General features: G+C 41.5%; 1 long non-coding RNA gene across 1 annotated transcript in view; it reads right to left on the reverse strand.

Moving 5' to 3' along the window:
• LOC138369539 (uncharacterized) overlaps positions 1–13,399 on the reverse strand; it is a 37,475-nt gene extending 24,076 nt beyond the window's left edge. The window contains exon 1 of the long non-coding RNA XR_011229887.1: positions 12,802–13,399. This is a non-coding gene — a long non-coding RNA (uncharacterized lncRNA). The remainder of the gene's footprint in view (positions 1–12,801) is intronic.
• Between the last annotated feature and the right edge of the window lie 5,509 nt (positions 13,400–18,908).

The raw sequence follows: 18,908 nt of genomic DNA on the forward strand, positions 1-18,908 counted from the left end.
AAGGATTTGGGATGGGATGAGGGTGGGGAAGGAATGGTGCCCAACCACTTTGACAGTCGGGGATTGAATGTCAACCTGCATGAAGCGAGACCGTCGCTCTACCGTCCAGTACAAGTGTTTGGTCTAGATTCTGAGGGGAATAGATAAAGTGGACTTGGATAGCCTCTTCAGACTGAGAGAAAGCAGGACAAGAGGACACAGGTGGAGGCTGGAGGCCTAAATGAGCCGAAGAGAAGTAAGATAGTTCTTGTATCCTGTACGGGTAGTTAACAAGTGGAATGGTCTACCAGAGTAAGTTGTGGAAGCCATCCACCATCCACAACGTCAAGGCCCGATTCCACAAAGAATTTAAAAGTCAGAGTAGTTAGGTTGAAACGCAACAGATACAAGGGTAGAAGACTGGGCATAAAGAGCTAGACCTCACTCCCCCATAGACACTGCTAGGTAGGAACACAACATAATAGTTGTGTGTGACAATAATATAACCTTTTGGGTGGTTTATTTTTAACCATAAAATTGTAATCTGGGGCTCAGTTTTGATCCCATGTTTGACATTATATTTTCCATTTCCCTTATCACATATTGCTTCTCCCCATTGTCTTTAATCTATCTGGGTGAAATAATGAAAATATGTTTGTTATATATTCAGCTCATAGCGTGTGGTAAAGTTGTTGTTAATCGTTGAGAGAATTGAATTGTATAAATTACAAAACAATTTTGATTAAACACGCAAAAACTTTCCGAAGTTAGTTTATTTCAATTGTATTTAATTTGTATTTCATCTATCCAATTCAAGCCGTCCTCAGAACAAGTCCATTCTATCCAGTGGTCGACCCCAAAGACGCATTCATCAATTTTAACATTCTGTTCATTCATAATATAACTTTTCTCAAATATAAATTAATATTATTAAATATTAGCATATTGTGCATATATAGGCACTAATTTAGGTTCTGTTGGCGATTATTTGCTTTTATAATACGTGGGTGAAGCATTTTACAGCATTGTGGCTCGAACAAAAGTGATCTGTGAAGCACTTGTTCCAGAAGTGTTTGGACATTATCAGTTGTAAGTCGAGTGAACACTGTTTTTCATTCATAAGCAGCGATTGGGGGGGGGGGGGGTTGACTCGTGCATGGAATGGATTTTGGCCTTTGTTAAGAGGACGGGCTGATCCAATTAGCTGTTGAACGTTTAGGGGCAGATTGAACCTAAACGCACATATCAAAACATTAAAGCACGTGTCATAACATTACAGCACGTGTCATAACATTAAAGCACGTGTCATAACATTACAGCACGTGTCATAACATTAAAGCACGTGTCATAACATTACAGCACGTGTCATAACATTACAGCACGTGTCATAACATTACAGCACGTGTCATAACATTACAGCACGTGTCATAACATTAAAGCACGTGTCATAACATTAAAGCACGTGTCATAACATTAAAGCACGTGTCATAACATTAAAGCACGTGTCATAACATTAAAGTACATGTCATAACATTATAACACGTGTCATAACATTAAAGCACGTGTCATAACATTAAAGCACATGTCATAACATTATAGCACGTGTCATAACATTAAAGCACGTGTCATAACATTAAAGCACATATCATAACATTAAAGCACGTGTCATAACATTAAAGCACGTGTCATAACATTAAAGCACGTGTCATAACATTAAAGCACATATCGTAACATTAAAGCACGTGTCATAACATTAAAGCACATGTCATAACATTATAGCACGTGTCATAACATTACAGCACGTGTCATAACATTAAAGCACGTGCCATAACATTAAAACACATATCATAACGCTGACGATGAGTCACAATAATATGCCTCATGATATAATGACCGTTTCTCCAATTTCTGATGTGTTTTTTGTCATCACATATGAATATATCACAATTACTTATGATTTGGATCTGAACATTAATTAATAATTTACTGAATGATTATAATTTTCATTCCTTGTAACTACACTCCACCACCTTCTTACACTATCTAAACAGATCTTATCTTGGTCAAAATTATAGTGTAAATAGAATAGTTAAGATGCCACTTATCCTTTATTTAAGTGTGGGGCGAAAACGACCAATTCAGAGATCTTGGAGGTCATTTAACAGCAGTCAACAACGGCGTCTTCCCGTGTGGAATGGCGGTGAGTGGAGTGTTGGTGGACCCGCTCTCGCACAAGACAGCACATACAGGACTTATTGCTTATGTTACTATTTCACTTATAAATAAGTATATATATATGTGACATTCCAAGCCAATTTTTTTTCCATGGCACTAACTCTTCCTCTCAGCTTTATTGAACAATAGAGATTTTATACAAAATTTGGCAATATCCTGACTTAGTTTACACTTTATTTAAATATTTTAGTTTGGTTTTATTATTTTTATAAAACTGTAACATCACCATAGGTATAGGGTCAGTACTAATTGTAATATCTTAACATACTAAGAAGGTTAGGTTAGGTCGGTGTTTTCTATTCAGCATTTCAAGGTAAACTCAAATATTAACAATAAATATGTATATCGCATGCAATTATTCATATGCCAAATATTGACTATAAGCAAGTGCGAGAACGGGTTGGTTGGTAATGGCCTCCCTCTCACATGAGAGACTATATTGATCAGTAATTATTGGAGGCGCTAAAACTTTATTACATAGAAATACACACCGTCAATGCCGACTTGTCCTTAAAGAACTAATCATGTTTCTATTAACATAATTTTAAACCATTTATGCAGTAATGTTGGTAATAGTTTGACTGCTATGGAGTAAAGCCGTGAGCGATGTGTTACCGTCCACGTGAGCTTCTCTATGTAGTTATGTAATGATCTATATTTGTATATTTTTTGTATGAACAGAGAATTCATTTCTCGTAAAAAATATATATTATAGTATTTTATATTTAATGATTATCTATTACTCATATCCATAGTGAGTATTTTCTTATCTAAGTGCACAAATATCTAGTTTGAATGAACACACAAATGAAATTAAATCGTCTATTCTGTTTCTAAGACCTCTGTTATTTGTGTAGTCAATGCCCTGTCAGTCCCTTTTATTATAAACCAAGTATTTGTTTTAATGGCCTCATTTCTATAAATATATTACCACGTACATAGCTAATAGTTGAAACCTAGACAAACCACACCAACCGCACCTTTGAAATTTTCCCTACTTATTAATGAAAGCTGTTGATGAGTGGGCGCCTTTCCTTGAATGTACGATACACTAAGGCTTCGGGTTCATTATAGAATATAAAGACAAAATCCAGAGAGTATTCGGTTTAAAACAGTTAAAATAAATACCTCAAGCCCAAAATAAGGACAATTATTAGCTCTTCATAGTAGTAATGCCAACAACAGGTTAATCAGTCCACATTGCAATGAAACACTCGGCTACGTGGCGACATATTGCCATCACTTAGTTTGTCAACACTAGTATTTCAGAATGTCACAATAATGGTCCTGACACAAAACATCCCACACACATGAAAAGGGGCAGAAAGTGACGACGTTTCGGTCCGTCACAGACCTTAATTAAGTCGTGACAGTAAGAATGACAGAGTGAGTATATGGAGAGAAAGAGTGCGATGAACGGTAAATACAAAGTAAAGCATCACAATCGAGTATACATAAGAATATGAAAATAAAGGTAATTGCAAAAGGACAAATGACAGCTAAATAAAGTTATCAGGAAGGAAAAGACTTATTACCCCAAGGGAAAAGAATGAAATAAGAGGGAACCAAAATAGAAAAGACAAAGAGTTAGGAACAGAAAAGGTAGGACACAACAGAGGGGACAAATTGCTAAGAAGATTAGAGCATTAACTATGTACATAGATGGCAAACGTCAACAGCAACCAAACCAGAACTAACATGACCAAACCATATGCAGGCGAAGAGTCACAATAACGTGGCTGAAGTATGTTGACCAGACCACACACTAGAAGTTGAAGGGACGACGACGTTTCGGTCCGTCCTGGACCATTCTCAATCGACTTGAGAATGGTCCAGGACGGACCGAAAAGTTGTCTTCATCTTCTGGTGTGTGGTCTGGTCACCGTATCTTCAGCCACGTTACTGTGACTCATCGTCTGCCCCAGGTCGAGTTTGACAGGTTGTGCATCTTAGCCACTTTAACCAAGTAGAGGCAAGAAGGATGACCAAGTAGAGGCAAGGATGAAGGCTAAGTAGAGGCAAGGAGGATGACCAAGTAGAGACAAGGAGGATGACCAAGTAGAGGCAAGGAAGAAGACCAAGTAGAGGCAAGGAGGATGACCAAGTAGAGGCAAGGAGGATGACCAAGTAGAGGCAAGGAGGATGACCAAGTAGAGGCAAGGAGGATGACCAAGTAGAGGCAAGGAAGATGACCAAGTAGAGGCAAGGATGAAGACCAAGTAGAGGCAAGGAAGATGACCAAGTAGAGGCAAGGAGGATGACCAAGTAGAGGCAAGGATGAAGACCAAGTAGAGGCAAGGAAGATGACCAAGTAGAGGCAAGGATGAAGACCAAGTAGAGGCAAGGAAGATGACCAAGTAGAGGCAAGGAGGATGACCAAGTAGAGGCATGGAGGATGACCAAGTAGAGGCAAGGAAGATGACCAAGTAGAGGCAAGGAGGATGACCAAGTAGAGGCAAGGATGAAGACCAAGTAGAGGCAAGGAAGATGACCAAGTAGAGGCAAGGAAGATGACCAAGTAGAGGCAAGGAAGAAGACCAAGTAGAGACAAGGAGGATGACCAAGTAGATGCAAGGATGAAGACCAAGTAGAGGCAATGAGGATGACCAAGTAGAGGCAAGGATGAAGGCTAAGTAGAGGCAAGGAGGATGACCAAGTAGAGACAAGGAGGATGACCAAGTAGAGGCAAGGATGAAGACCAAGTAGAGGCAAAGAAGAAGACCAAATAGAGGCAAGGATGAAGACCAAGTAGAGGCAAGGAGGATGACCAAGTAGAGGCAAGGAAGATGACCAAATAGAGGCAAGGATGAAGACCAAGTAGAGGCAAGGAGGATGACCAAGTAGAGGCAAGGAGGATGACCAAGTAGAGGCATGGAGGATGACCAAGTAGAGGCAAGGAGGATGACCAAGTAGAGGCAAGGATGAAGGCTAAGTAGAGGCAAGGAAGATGACCAAGTAGAGGCAAGGATGAAGACCAAGTAGAGGCAAGGAAGATGACCAAGTAGAGGCAAGGATGAAGGCTAAGTAGAGGCAAGGATGAAGACCAAGTAGAGGCAAGGAAGATGACCAAGTAGAGGCAAGGATGAAGACCAAGTAGAGGCAAGGATGAAGACCAAGTAGAGGCAAGGAAGATGACCAAGTAGAGGCATGGAGGATGACCAAGTAGAGGCAAGGATGAAGACCAAGTAGAGGCAAGGAAGATGACCAAGTAGAGGCAAGGAGGATGACCAAGTAGAGGCATGTAGGATGACCAAGTAGAGGCACGGAGGATGACCAAGTAGAGGCAAGGATGAAGACCAAGTAGAGGCAAGGATGAAGACCAAGTAGAGGCAAGGAAGATGACCAAGTAGAGGCAAGGATGAAGACCAAGTAGAGGCAAGGAGGATGACCAAGTAGGGGCAAGGAGGATGACCAAGTAGAGGCAAGGAAGATGACCAAGTAGAGGCAAGGATGAAGACCAAGTAGAGGCAAGGAGGATGACCAAGTAGAGGCAAGGAGGATGACCAAGTAGAGGCAAGGAGAATGACCAAGTAGAGGCAAGGAGGATGACCAAGTAGAGACAAGGAGGATGACCAAGTAGAGGCAAGGATGAAGACCAAGTAGAGGCAAAGAAGAAGACCAAGTAGAGGCAAGGAGGATGACCAAGTAGAGGCAAGGAAGACGACCAAGTAGAGGCAAGGAAGACGACCAAGTAGAGGCAAGGAGGATGACCAAGTAGAGGCAAGGAGGATGACCAAGTAGAGGCAAGGAGGATGACCAAGTAGAGGCAAGGAAGATGACCAAGTAGAGGCAAGGAAGATGACCAAGTAGAGGCAAGGAGGATGACCAAGTAGAGGCAAGGAGGATGACCAAGTAGAGGCAAGGAGGATGACCAAGTAGAGGCAAGGAAGATGACCAAGTAGAGGCAAGGAGGATGACCAAGTAGAGGCAAGGATGAAGACCAAGTAGAGGCAAGGAAGATGACCAAGTAGAGGCAAGGAAGAAGACCAAGTAGAGACAAGGAGGATGACCAAGTAGAGGCAAGGATGAAGACCAAGTAGAGGCAATGAGGATGACCAAGTAGAGGCAAGGATGAAGGCTAAGTAGAGGCAAGGAAGAAGACCAAGTAGAGGCAAGGATGAAGACCAAGTAGAGGCAAGGAGGATGACCAAGTAGAGGCAAGGAAGATGACCAAGTAGAGGCAAGGATGAAGACCAAGTAGAGGCAAGGAGGATGACCAAGTAGAGGCAAGGAGGATGACCAAGTAGAGGCATGGAGGATGACCAAGTAGAGGCAAGGAGGATGACCAAGTAGAGGCAAGGATGAAGGCTAAGTAGAGGCAAGGAAGATGACCAAGTAGAGGCAAGGATGAAGACCAAGTAGAGGCAAGGAAGATGACCAAGTAGAGGCATGGAGGATGACCAAGTAGAGGCAAGGATGAAGACCAAGTAGAGGCAAGGAAGATGACCAAGTAGAGGCAAGGATGAAGACCAAGTAGAGGCAAGGATGAAGACCAAGTAGAGGCAAGGAAGATGACCAAGTAGAGGCATGGAGGATGACCAAGTAGAGGCAAGGATGAAGACCAAGTAGAGGCAAGGAAGATGACCAAGTAGAGGCAAGGAGGATGACCAAGTAGAGGCATGTAGGATGACCAAGTAGAGGCAAGGAGGATGACCAAGTAGAGGCAAGGATGAAGACCAAGTAGAGGCAAGGAGGATGACCAAGTAGAGGCAAGGATGAAGATCAAGCAGTAGGAATATAAGAGCTTTTAATAATGACATTGTTCATATCCTTTACGTTCTTTACGTTTGTCATTAATTTATATGCTTCTATGATGAACCAAAACGTCGTCATTTTCAACATATTTCGAGTGTAGCTTGGGATAGTTATTTATATTTTGCTTAGGTTTAAAACTAAATTTTGCGAAAATTAGGTCAACATTCTTCCCGCATCCTTCTGCTTATGTTAAAAATCAAATTGAAATTATAATCACCTTTTATGTTCTAAGTAATATACATTTGTAGTATAAAATACTTCAAGACTAAAAGTAATAAATAAGGTAAAATTAAACACATTCAGGTGAAGTATCTATAATTATTTATCTGTCAGTAGTAAGTAGTAACTTTGTATTTCAATGAGTATGTATGTCTAAATTTTGACCACGTCTGTGCATGACTCCGTCAAGTCCGCTGAGAGCAGAGTTTGTACTGAGACAGTCGTATGCAGGTGGCACGATAAGCCCGAGGGCATTCAAGTTATTATTGTGATTCGAGCACTGAAAATAATGTGCTAGTTTGTCAATGAATGGATAATTACCGGCGTTTAGTCTCCGGTGAGCGCAGGTGGGAGCAATGATAGAGAGTGGTGGTAAGCGAGGGAGAGACACAAGACTCTGAGCAATACCTTCTTTCCCATATTTTGATAGAATGCCTTCACCATAAAGCTTAACATTCAAATGTCCTTCCAATCTCCATCGATTTATCCATCTACAGACAGTTGAGACACTGGAGCCTGTCTCTCTGGCAATGGCTCGGGCTGACTTGCCTCTCTTCCACATCTGAACAAACTTAACTCGATCATCTAGAGATGTTTTTTTGCATGTTTGCTGTCGCTCCATATTCCTGTGGGACAAAATACACAGCTTCAAGTTTGTAACTCTGGAAATTTAATATACGTAAAATAATTATTATATGAATTACTATTTCCTAAGTCACTTTTTGCAAGAAACTATATAAAAATAATATTTGTTATTAATGTTATCATAGAGATTTTGTTATGATGCGCTTCTTATAAGCACTTTTTTTTGCAAGGATAATTGTGACCGAGCCCTATGCCCCACTAAGTGTTACTTGTTTCCAATGATGACGTAACTAAACGCTCGTATAAACCTAATCTTTCACCTCAATGATATAAAACGTTACAGAAATGTACAAATAAACAGTAAAATTAAGTACAGACATTATGAAAAATTAACAGTGGAAGTATCAACAAACACTGAACACAAAACATTAGGACTAAGGCTGCCATTTTACACTATTTACAACAATTCCAGTAGTACAAAACAAGACTTGAACATGAACTATCAATTAAACCAAGGAATTCCACACCCTGTAACTCGTTACGATACAACACAGATTAACTGAAGGTATTTACAATTAAATTTGCACATTAAACATGGTGATCCCAACATTATCAGGGAACCCAAAGAATCCAGCACCCACTCCAATCCCCCCCCCCCACTTGTGTTATTCATAGATAACATTCGTGAACATATACACAGAAATCACACTAACGTGATATATATATATCAATGAGAAAATATACTAGGACTGTGAGGTATAGCCTGCTCACTCTAGCCCGCCAGATATTGCCAGTCGCATACTCTACAGTGGTAGAGTAGAGATCGCGATGAACCACAGGTACACGAGCACACAACTCAACATTACAGGCACAGAAAACATGCCCCTCAACAAATGAGAGTGAACCACCACATCAAACCTGGATCACCACACATGTATACACCAGTTACCCAGCAGAGGCGGGACACTCCGCCGTGATCCACTGACGGTAATCAGTGGGGAAAACACTGTGAAGTCACCACAGTTTATGTTTTCACAGTGAAACAAAAGAATGTTTCCTTTGCATATCAAAAAATGTTATACGTGTCCCCGTAACTTTATAAGTGATCTGTTTTGATATTTTATCTTTTTACAGTATTCTAATATAAGTATTCAATATATTTATATTTTCTATTATGCTGCCTAATATGTAGCTTATCCTGCAAATTAAGTCTATGTATTTCACATAAATATTTAAAAATTGCATGTTTAATTAATTGCAAACAAAGAGTTATGAATAATCCAGAGCGATTTGACTCAAGGTGTGGGAACCGACCTGTGAGATTTATATTTATTTAATTTATATGAATTTATATAGAATTTATATTTACGTTAATTTATATACTTCGATAGCAATTTGTATGATAATGAGTGGACTGTATTTCTGCAATAATCTCTAAATCTCACAAATCGATCCTCTACACATTAGGGGGGTTTATTAAATTAATATATATGCAGCCAATCAAACTACAGTAATAGACTACATACATTGAAGAGGTTCCTTATCTTATAGTACAGCAGGTTAGTCCACCAGGTATAACTAGGGTGTAGACACCAAATTATCCTCTTTGAGGTAGCTTCTATCACCCAGTAACTGGTGCACAAAATCTTGCTTCCTCGTCTTGACCTGTCAAAAGTGCGCTAGCTGTAAAGCCAGAATCCTATATATGACAAGCTATATCAGAGAAAACACTATACAGTACATGGAACAATAAAGACCTGGCTTAATTACCTTTAGTTTGAGGCTATGTCGTGCTCTAACCGGATCACCCTATATAATGACATTAATGGCCATAAATGAAGATACATGGGTTTCGGAAAGAACACTTAACTTGAATTTGTTGACAGCGTGTTGAAAATGGTACACCTTTGGGTTCCATAACACTACGTCCAAGTAAAATTAACAGGAGCCGAATTTGCTCCCGTGTGAGCCTCTGGTCTCGTATAAACAATGGCTGCCCTCCTTCCTCACTCTGACGCCTGGCTTACATTGTCCACATGTCAGAAAGTGATAGAAGGGTCACATTTACTCTACTTTAATATTGATAATTAAGTTAATTTATATGAGATGTTTTATGATGGTAAAGTCCAAAGACTAATGTATTTAAGAATAATTCCCAGCAGAATAGCTGGTGAATTATAATAGTATGTGGTGATGATATCCCGTTTTCTATAGACGGTAATTCCACTACAAGTTACGTTTTCTATGGGTAACTTGTTTATACAATACAGCTATTATCTGTATGATTATTAAATGGTGTCGGATTTTCCGACACAAGGCTTGCACATTCAGTCCGTTTTCGCCAGCGTTCCTAACGTCAAGAAAGTGTTGTACTAAAGTTTCCTAACCTAACCTAACCAACCAGAGAACCAACGAAAAGAATATGGGATGTCACGTCTATTTCGCGAGCCGCTGCCATTTTCTTGTACATCAGTTTTGACCTTAGGTAAACTTTATGTCAAAATGAGACGTGCTTTGAAGAGAACAGGTTGACATATATGTTTATTTATATATTTATATACAAGAAGCTACATTGGGTTTATGAGAGTACAGAAACTTGAAGTTTTACAGTCTTGTAAAGCCACCATCACGCATAGCATTTCGGGCAGCAAAATTTATTTAAATTTCACCTTAATTTCGCTTTAAACATTGTTCTACTAATATAATTAAATCATTTATATTATTAAAGACTAAAAAATTGCAGCACATATTTAGGTACATGTATATATTTTCATGCATAAGTATAAATATTACTATTTTTTCTGTTGTTGAGTCGCGTTGATTTTCCCAAGTGATAAACTCTACCCTTTATCTAGATTATCTACCCTTTAGGAGATTATCTACCCTTTAGATAAGAGAAACAAACGTATTTACTTGAAATCGAGTGTGTGAGAGGCCAACACTTCCAGAGAGTGAACAACTGATTCACCTGCAAGAAATCGCAGACTTAGCTAGTGAATCTTAGCAGTCTCGTGTTTACATCTTACTTTTACACTGCTAAACATATACGTTTCGTGATAGGTGGATATGATAGGTGAAACGTGATAGACGGAAGAGCGATATAAGGTGGTGGGAGAGACCACGTTCCCAACTTGTGGGCAGTTTCATCCCTTCAAGGCTAGCGGGAGCGGCTCTATGCCTCCCCAGGTCTCACTTTTGTGTCTACATAACTACGTCCCAAATTACTACAGCAGGAATCATTGCATGGCAGATGTGACGTCACTGCCTCGCTGAGGTAATGGTAAATTTCAAAAGAAATCGCCAAGATATTATGTATATATATAGCAAGAATACGGAGATATATTAGGAGTGGAAGAACGAGCAGTTGGTGAAGGAACGATTTCCAACCACTTGGAAGATTGGGGGATCGAATGCCAACTTTGTAAGTAGCGAAGCTTTCGCTCTATGATTCACAAGCGACGCTCGATGTTATTTTCAGCATAGATGTTAACCATCAGGAAGCAGAAGAAAAAAAATCTCCTGCATTCTGACTAATCATCATTTCCGGACCTAAATCTTCAATACACGTTTAGGAAATTGTCTTGCCTACTGATTCTGAATATCTGTGAGGCGAAACCATTTTTTCCTTCGCCATTTAAGGGTCCCTCACGAGAGAGTTTTGTTTCCTTCTCATTAGGCACATTTAGCTCAATAGACATATTATTCTCGCTAGGCCTGATGATTGATTGATAAAGATTAAGCCACCCAAGAGGTGGCACGGGCATGAATAGCCCGTAAGTGGTGGCCCTTTTGAGCCATTACCAGTATCAATAGATGATACTGGAGATCTGTGGAGGCGCAACTGCACCCTGCGTGACGAGAGATGTCTCCCGGACCAAATGGTGACCAGATGGTGACGCTAGGCCTGTATATATATATGTTTTGTTTAGCTTCATGTGGGGTCTGTAATATCCCTCGTATGTAAGTTTATTAATTAATTGAAATCATTGCCCTCTATTTTTTCCCAGAAGCTGTTGACATGTATGGAATGAAAGCATGTCTTAAAGTCCCTCATATACATGGTTCTTATTGGTAATAGTTCTTGTAAACTAATTTCATTGAATCAAAGCGTATTTGTACATTATAGTTATTTATTTCACTGTCATTTTGAAGACTCTTTCAAGTGAATGATAATTTATCTTCCGGTGGTTACGGCTGTTGGATGATAAAATGGTTGACAAGTGGAATCAAGGAGAGCCACTTGAAGAGGAAGTTTTGAATAAAGACTAACAAAAAACACCACCACTACTAATATTTACTTATACATAACTTAAGATTGTAACATTACATAACGAACAGTAAGTGCTTATCACAAAGCAAATGTTGTGATATGTATCAAAATGAAATATCATGTTCGTAGGAAGGGAATTACCAGGAGAAAGCACCCAGCCATTCAGACCATATAGCACTTGGAAGGGGTCAGGATAAGGATTAGGGGTGGGACGGGGGAGAAAGAATGGTGTCCAACCACTTGGACGATCGGGGATTGAACGCCGGCTTGCATGAAGCAAGACCGTCCAGCCTAAGTGGTTGGACTTTATAGGTGAATCAAATTCATATTTGGCTCAACTTCCACAATGTCAAAGCTTTCAAGTGAAACGGAGAAGAACCCCAGCTTTCACTTGAGCAGCTTGTGTCAGGCTGGACAGCTTACACGACTGACAGGAACACCTTAGACAACAATGTTATAACACACTGACATGTTTACCGTAACATTTCCCACATCTGTGTTACCCTACTAGCAGAGGACAAGTCTCTTGGCACATTTCATAGCTATTTGGTCATGATACTATTGATAAGACACAACAATATGTATCACAAAGGAATGATACATGATGTGAGCCGCCACTTAAAACTAAATTTTAATTTATACTATTTTCTCACTAAATAATAACGATTTGCTCACTCAGCTCCCTCACCGTCACGAGATGATGGTTCAAGGAACTTGCAGTTCATACAATGAAACATTAAGAAATAAATAGAACTCACAAGATAGCGACGAGCTTCAACCCGAGAGTTGTGTACAGCGTGTTGCTGGCTGGGGATCCCAGAGAGTAATGAGCTCTCAGTGAAGGTGCGACAGGTATTACCTCCCCGGAACAGTTGGCCACGCCCCCCTTGACGTAGGCCGGGTGCTGGCCACGCCCCCCTTGACGTAGGCCGGGTGCTGGCCACGCCCCCCTTGACGTAGGCCGGGTGCTGGCCACGCCCCCCTTGACGTAGGCCGGGTGCTGGCCACGCCCCCTTTGACGTAGGCCGGGGACTGGACACGTCCCCCTTGACGTAGGCCGGGTGCTGGCCACGCCCCCCTTGACGTAGGCCGGGTGCTGGCCACGCCCCCCCCCCCCCCCTTGACGTAGGCCGGGGACTGGACACGCCTTCCCTGTTGGGATCGACGCTTGAGTGCTGGCCACGTCTCTGACGTAGACTGACGCCGCGGTGAATGTGTTCCCACCAATCTGTGCTTACAGAATTTAGCTTTAACTATAAACCCCAACCTTTCCGTCCCTCCTTTGTCTAATGCAATGACTCCAGACCAAATTTTCTATAATCTTTAAAGTATAATTTATTATTGAAGCATCTCTTACAAGGCGTTCATTCAGCTTATGTTGCTGTCTTACTAATCTTACACTAAATATATAAATTATTGCTAACACCTCTATGACTCTGTGTCACAAGTTTCGATCCCCTGTTGTTCTCGTGGTATTCATTGTACATTATTCCAGGTTTTCAACTGTGGTAATTCACATGAGTGTTTGATGTGTCAGTACGGCCTCACCAGGGCGTATTTGCGCCCCCTGGTGAGGCCGCTCCAGACCAGGCCGACACCAGAGCGCAACTCCATAGTCTCCTGAGACTGATGGATGCCTAGCTGTCATGCTTCCTTTCCTTCTCTTCTCATTTTCAGCAACGTCAGCTCTAGGCTCGTCAGTTTTTCATTATATTCAATCTCTCGTAATTCTGGGACGTTCCGCGTTGCAAACCTCCGTATCAATTAACTATTTCTTATATACTTTTGAGGGGGGACTCCAGAAGAGGGCGACATACTCTGTGACTAGTCTCTCATAGACGGTGTGTAGTGATCTCAATACTATTTGATTTTAGTTTATGATTGATGGTCAGAAAACAAAATTTTCTATCGTGAATGATATTCTAGTAATGTATGCTGCTCGAGTTATACTATTTACCTCTTATTGCAGCCCATCCTCCCACTTAGATAATATTTATAATAACTAAGTGGGCCATCGTACATATATTGACATAATGGACAATTAGATAGTAGAATTTGATACTATTCAACTTATTGAGTTCAGAAAAAAAAAAGCTAAGAGCCAAACAAATATTCCAAGGCCTAATCTAACACATATACGTGCTATGTTAGGCCTCAGATAGCGTGTATTAGGCCTAGGATGGTTAGGTTGTATTGGCAACATAAATACAAAACCATTTTCAGTTTGTCCAAATTTAGTAGTACCAAATTCTTTTTTCTAATTGTCCATTACGTCAATATTTGTACGATGGCCCACAGTTATTTTAAGTACTATCTAAACAGAAAAATTGGCTGGTTAATATGGATCTTGGTTTAATGTTATATCCCACGTGCCTGGGTATATCGCCTGGGTTCGATCCCAGGCGCCGGCGAGAAACATTGAGTAGAGTTTCTTTCACCCTATGTCTCTGTTACCTAGCAGTAAAATAGGTACCTGGGTGTTAGTCAGCTGTCACGGGCTGCTTCCTGGGGGTGGAGGCCTGGTCAAGGACCGGGCCGCGGGGACACTAAAAAGCCCCGAAATCATCTCAAGATAACCTCAAGATAACCACCCGTGTTTTTTGTTCTCTACTCGTTACAAGGCGGTAGTTGGCCCTCATTGTGTTCCGTAATGCTTATCTTCTCTCACATGTTCCCAATCACTTCACCTTACTATTGTACGGAGTTAAAGTTCAGTAGCCATGTCGTGCACGAACTACAGCTTGTCCCAAACATTTAAGAGTACTTTACAAGCCTTATCTCTGTGACCAGAGTACTTTACAAGCCTTATCTCTGTGACCTCTTCTTATAATTTTGCATTGTTTCAACAGAATTGAGAAGCTGTTTGTTATTAAGTCTAATTTTGCTTTGAATAATGAACTGTATTTAAACAAAAAATAATGGTTCTAGGTAAGCTCTTTCTCCAGTTATAAGCAATGTATATGGGGAGTTTTATGAAATGTTATGTCATAACCTACAGCAAGAAAGGCTTCCGCTCCACTCAATGATTGGTACTATTGGCCCCAAGGAAATCATAACTATATTGGTTAAGTAGAGGTCTAAAATAGAAACCCGCGACGCGAACATGCGACACTGAAGCCCGCGACGCGAACATGCGACACTGAAGCCCGCGACGCGAACATGCGACACTGAAGCCCGCGACGCGAACATGCGACACTGAAGCCCGCGATGCGAACATGCGACACTGAAGCCCGCGACGCGAACATGCGACACTGAAGCACGCGACGCGAACATGCGACACTGAAGCACGCGACGGCAACATGCTACACTGAAGCACGCGACAGCAACATGCGACACTGAAGCCCGCGACGCGAACATGCGACACTGAAGCCCGCGACGCGAACATGCGACACTGAAGCCCGCGATGCGAACATGCGACACTGAAGCCCGCGACGCGAACATGCGACACTGAAGCACGCGACGCGAACATGCGACACTGAAGCACGCGACGGCAACATGCTACACTGAAGCACGCGACAGCAACATGCGACACTGAAGCACGCGACGGCAACATGCGACACTGAAGCACGCGACGCGAACATGCGACACTGAAGCCCGCGACGCAAACATGCGACACTGAAGCCCGCGACGCGAACATGCGACACTGTAGCCCGCGACGCGAACATGCGACACTGAAGCCCGCGACGGCAACATGCGACACTGAAGCACGCGACGCGAACATACGACACTGAAGCCCGCGACGCGAACATGCGACACTGAAGCCCGCGACGGCAACATGCGACACTGAAGCACGCGACGCGAACATGCGACACTGAAGCCCGCGACGCGAACATGCAAAACTGATGCACGCGACGGCAACATGCGACACTGAAGCACGCGACGCGAACATGCGACACTGAAGCCCGCGACGCGAACATGCAAAACTGATGCACGCGACGGCAACATGCGACACTGAAGCACGCGACGCAAACATGCGACACTGAAGCACGCGACGCGAACATGCGACACTGAAGCACGCGACGCAAACATGCGACACTGAAGCACGCGACGCAAACATGCGACACTGAAGCATGCGACGCGAACACGCGACATTGAAGCACGTGACGTGAACACACACAAAATCAAACACACACACACAGTCATTGGCCAGTACACACACGACGTTCAAACAGCACAGCAGTTCAGACACCCACAACAATACATCAAAATATTCACTACAGACAAAATATATTTTTGTGTGTATACTTCACAAAGAAATTTACATGTGATTAAGAATGTAACAATGTCAGAAGCAATGGAAATTCCTTAAGTAATTCCGTATTTAATAATACATCTTTAGAAGGTGGATCCTTCTGAAGATGTATTATTAAATACATGGGATCGCCATGGGGTTCCCCTCTAAGTGTCCTGTTCGCGAATTTTTACATGGTTACCATAGAGAAGAGGGTCTTAGTTGACATGGACTTAAAACCTGCCGTATACTGCAGGTATGTGATGTCGGACGTATTTATGCAGGTACCTGATGTCGGACGTTTGCAGCAGTTGAAGGAGGCATTCCAGCAAAATTCAGTGTTAAGTTTCACTTACGAGATGGAGAGGTATGGGAAGCTGCCCTTTCTAGATGTAACAGTCTCGGAAAGGAATGAAGTCTTTCACACTGCAGTCAACACTAAGGAAACGAACATAGGAATGTGCCTTAATACTAATAGTGACTGCCCAGACAGGTACAAGCGGAGTGCTGTCAATGCTTACGTCAACAGAGCTCTCCTTCACAGTTCTGGTTGGAAGCAGGTCTACGAGGAACTCTGTAGAATAAGGCAGATCCTAGTCAATAATGGCTTCTCTATTGGTTATGTTGAAGACGTCATTAAGAGAAAGGTGACGCGTCATGTTCTCTATTGGTTATGTTGAAGACGTCATTAAGAGAAAGGTGACGCGTCATGTTCTCTATTGGTTATGTTGAAGACGTCATTAAGAGAAAGGTGACGCGTCATGTTCTCTATTGGTTATGTTGAAGACGTCATTAAGAGAAAGGTGACGCGTCATGTTCTCTATTGGTTATGTTGAAGACGTCATTAAGAGAAAGGTGACGCGTCATGTTCTCTATTGGTTATGTTGAAGACGTCATTAAGAGAAAGGTGACGCGTCATGTTCTCTATTGGTTATGTTGAAGACGTCATTAAGAGAAAGGTGACGCGTCATGTTCTCTATTGGTTATGTTGAAGACGTCATTAAGAGAAAGGTGACGCGTCATGTTCTCTATTGGTTATGTTGAAGACGTCATTAAGAGAAAGGTGACGCGTCATGTTCTCTATTGGTTATGTTGAAGACGTCATTAAGAGAAAGGTGACGCGTCATGTTCTCTATTGGTTATGTTGAAGACGTCATTAAGAGAAAGGTGACGCGTCATGTTCTCTATTGGTTATGTTGAAGACGTCATTAAGAGAAAGGTGACGCGTCATGTTCTCTATTGGTTATGTTGAAGACGTCATTAAGAGAAAGGTGACGCGTCATGTTCTCTATTGGTTATGTTGAAGACGTCATTAAGAGAAAGGTGACGCGTCATGTTCTCTATTGGTTATGTTGAAGACGTCATTAAGAGAAAGGTGACGCGTCATGTTCTCTATTGGTTATGTTGAAGACGTCATTAAGAGAAAGGTGACGCGTCATGTTCTCTATTGGTTATGTTGAAGACGTCATTAAGAGAAAGGTGACGCGTCATGTTCTCTATTGGTTATGTTGAAGACGTCATTAAGAGAAAGGTGACGCGTCATGTTCTCTATTGGTTATGTTGAAGACGTCATTAAGAGAAAGGTGACGCGTCATGTTCTCTATTGGTTATGTTGAAGACGTCATTAAGAGAAAGGTGACGCGTCATGTTCTCTATTGGTTATGTTGAAGACGTCATTAAGAGAAAGGTGACGCGTCATGCAACCTCTGAAAACCAACCAACACAACACCTGCACTTCCTATTAGATTATTTTACTGGAACTTCTTTTCCACGGCTTATAAACCCGAGGAAAGAGCCCTGAAAGATATTATTGAAAGGAACGTTATCTCAACCGACACCAATCAAAAGATGCAACTAACAATTTACTAAAATAACAAGAAGACCACAAACTTGTTTATGAAAAACTCTCCAGACACCAAGAAAAGTCCCTTAAGAGAGACTAATGTCGTCTGTGCCTTCACATGCCCACTTGGGGACTATCAGGCCTCAACGATATTAGTATATAGGCAAGACAACAACGTCTCCTTCTAGGCGATTAACAATGCACAAGCAACAGGGCTCTATCAAGGAACATGTAATCTCCACACACAACCAGATCATCACCAGAGACATTTTGACAAGCTACACTGAAATAATCGATAGATATAACGACAGCAGGAGATTGAAAACCAGCGTGGCACTACATATTAAGAAGTCCAGACCAGCAATAACTAACACATAATTACATTCTACCCACTTCAAGAACCAGAGCCAACGCAGACACAGCATACAGTGACCCAACTAATACCCCCCTCTGATCCATTTATTCAATGATATATTTAATACCCCCACTTATTAAGGCAATCATCCTCCACCTCACCCAAAGAGTATATAATTCGATGTTTAACACAGTAAAATTGTCCTTGAAAATGTAATGTATACCTTGCGAAACGCATCAAAGGCGTCAGACTATAGTAGAATGTAAAATTGAACTTTGGAGAGTTAATTTTTACAAGTTCTCTCTACAGTGAAGAAAAACGTAAGAAATATTGACACGATTTGCGATAGAATCTTAATCATACCCTTTCAGTCATATTCAATATATATATATTTGTATATATATATATATATATATATATATATATATATATATAT

This window comes from Procambarus clarkii, chromosome 28 (assembly GCF_040958095.1).
Source record: "Procambarus clarkii isolate CNS0578487 chromosome 28, FALCON_Pclarkii_2.0, whole genome shotgun sequence".
NCBI classification, from domain to species: Eukaryota; Metazoa; Arthropoda; class Malacostraca; order Decapoda; family Cambaridae; genus Procambarus; species Procambarus clarkii.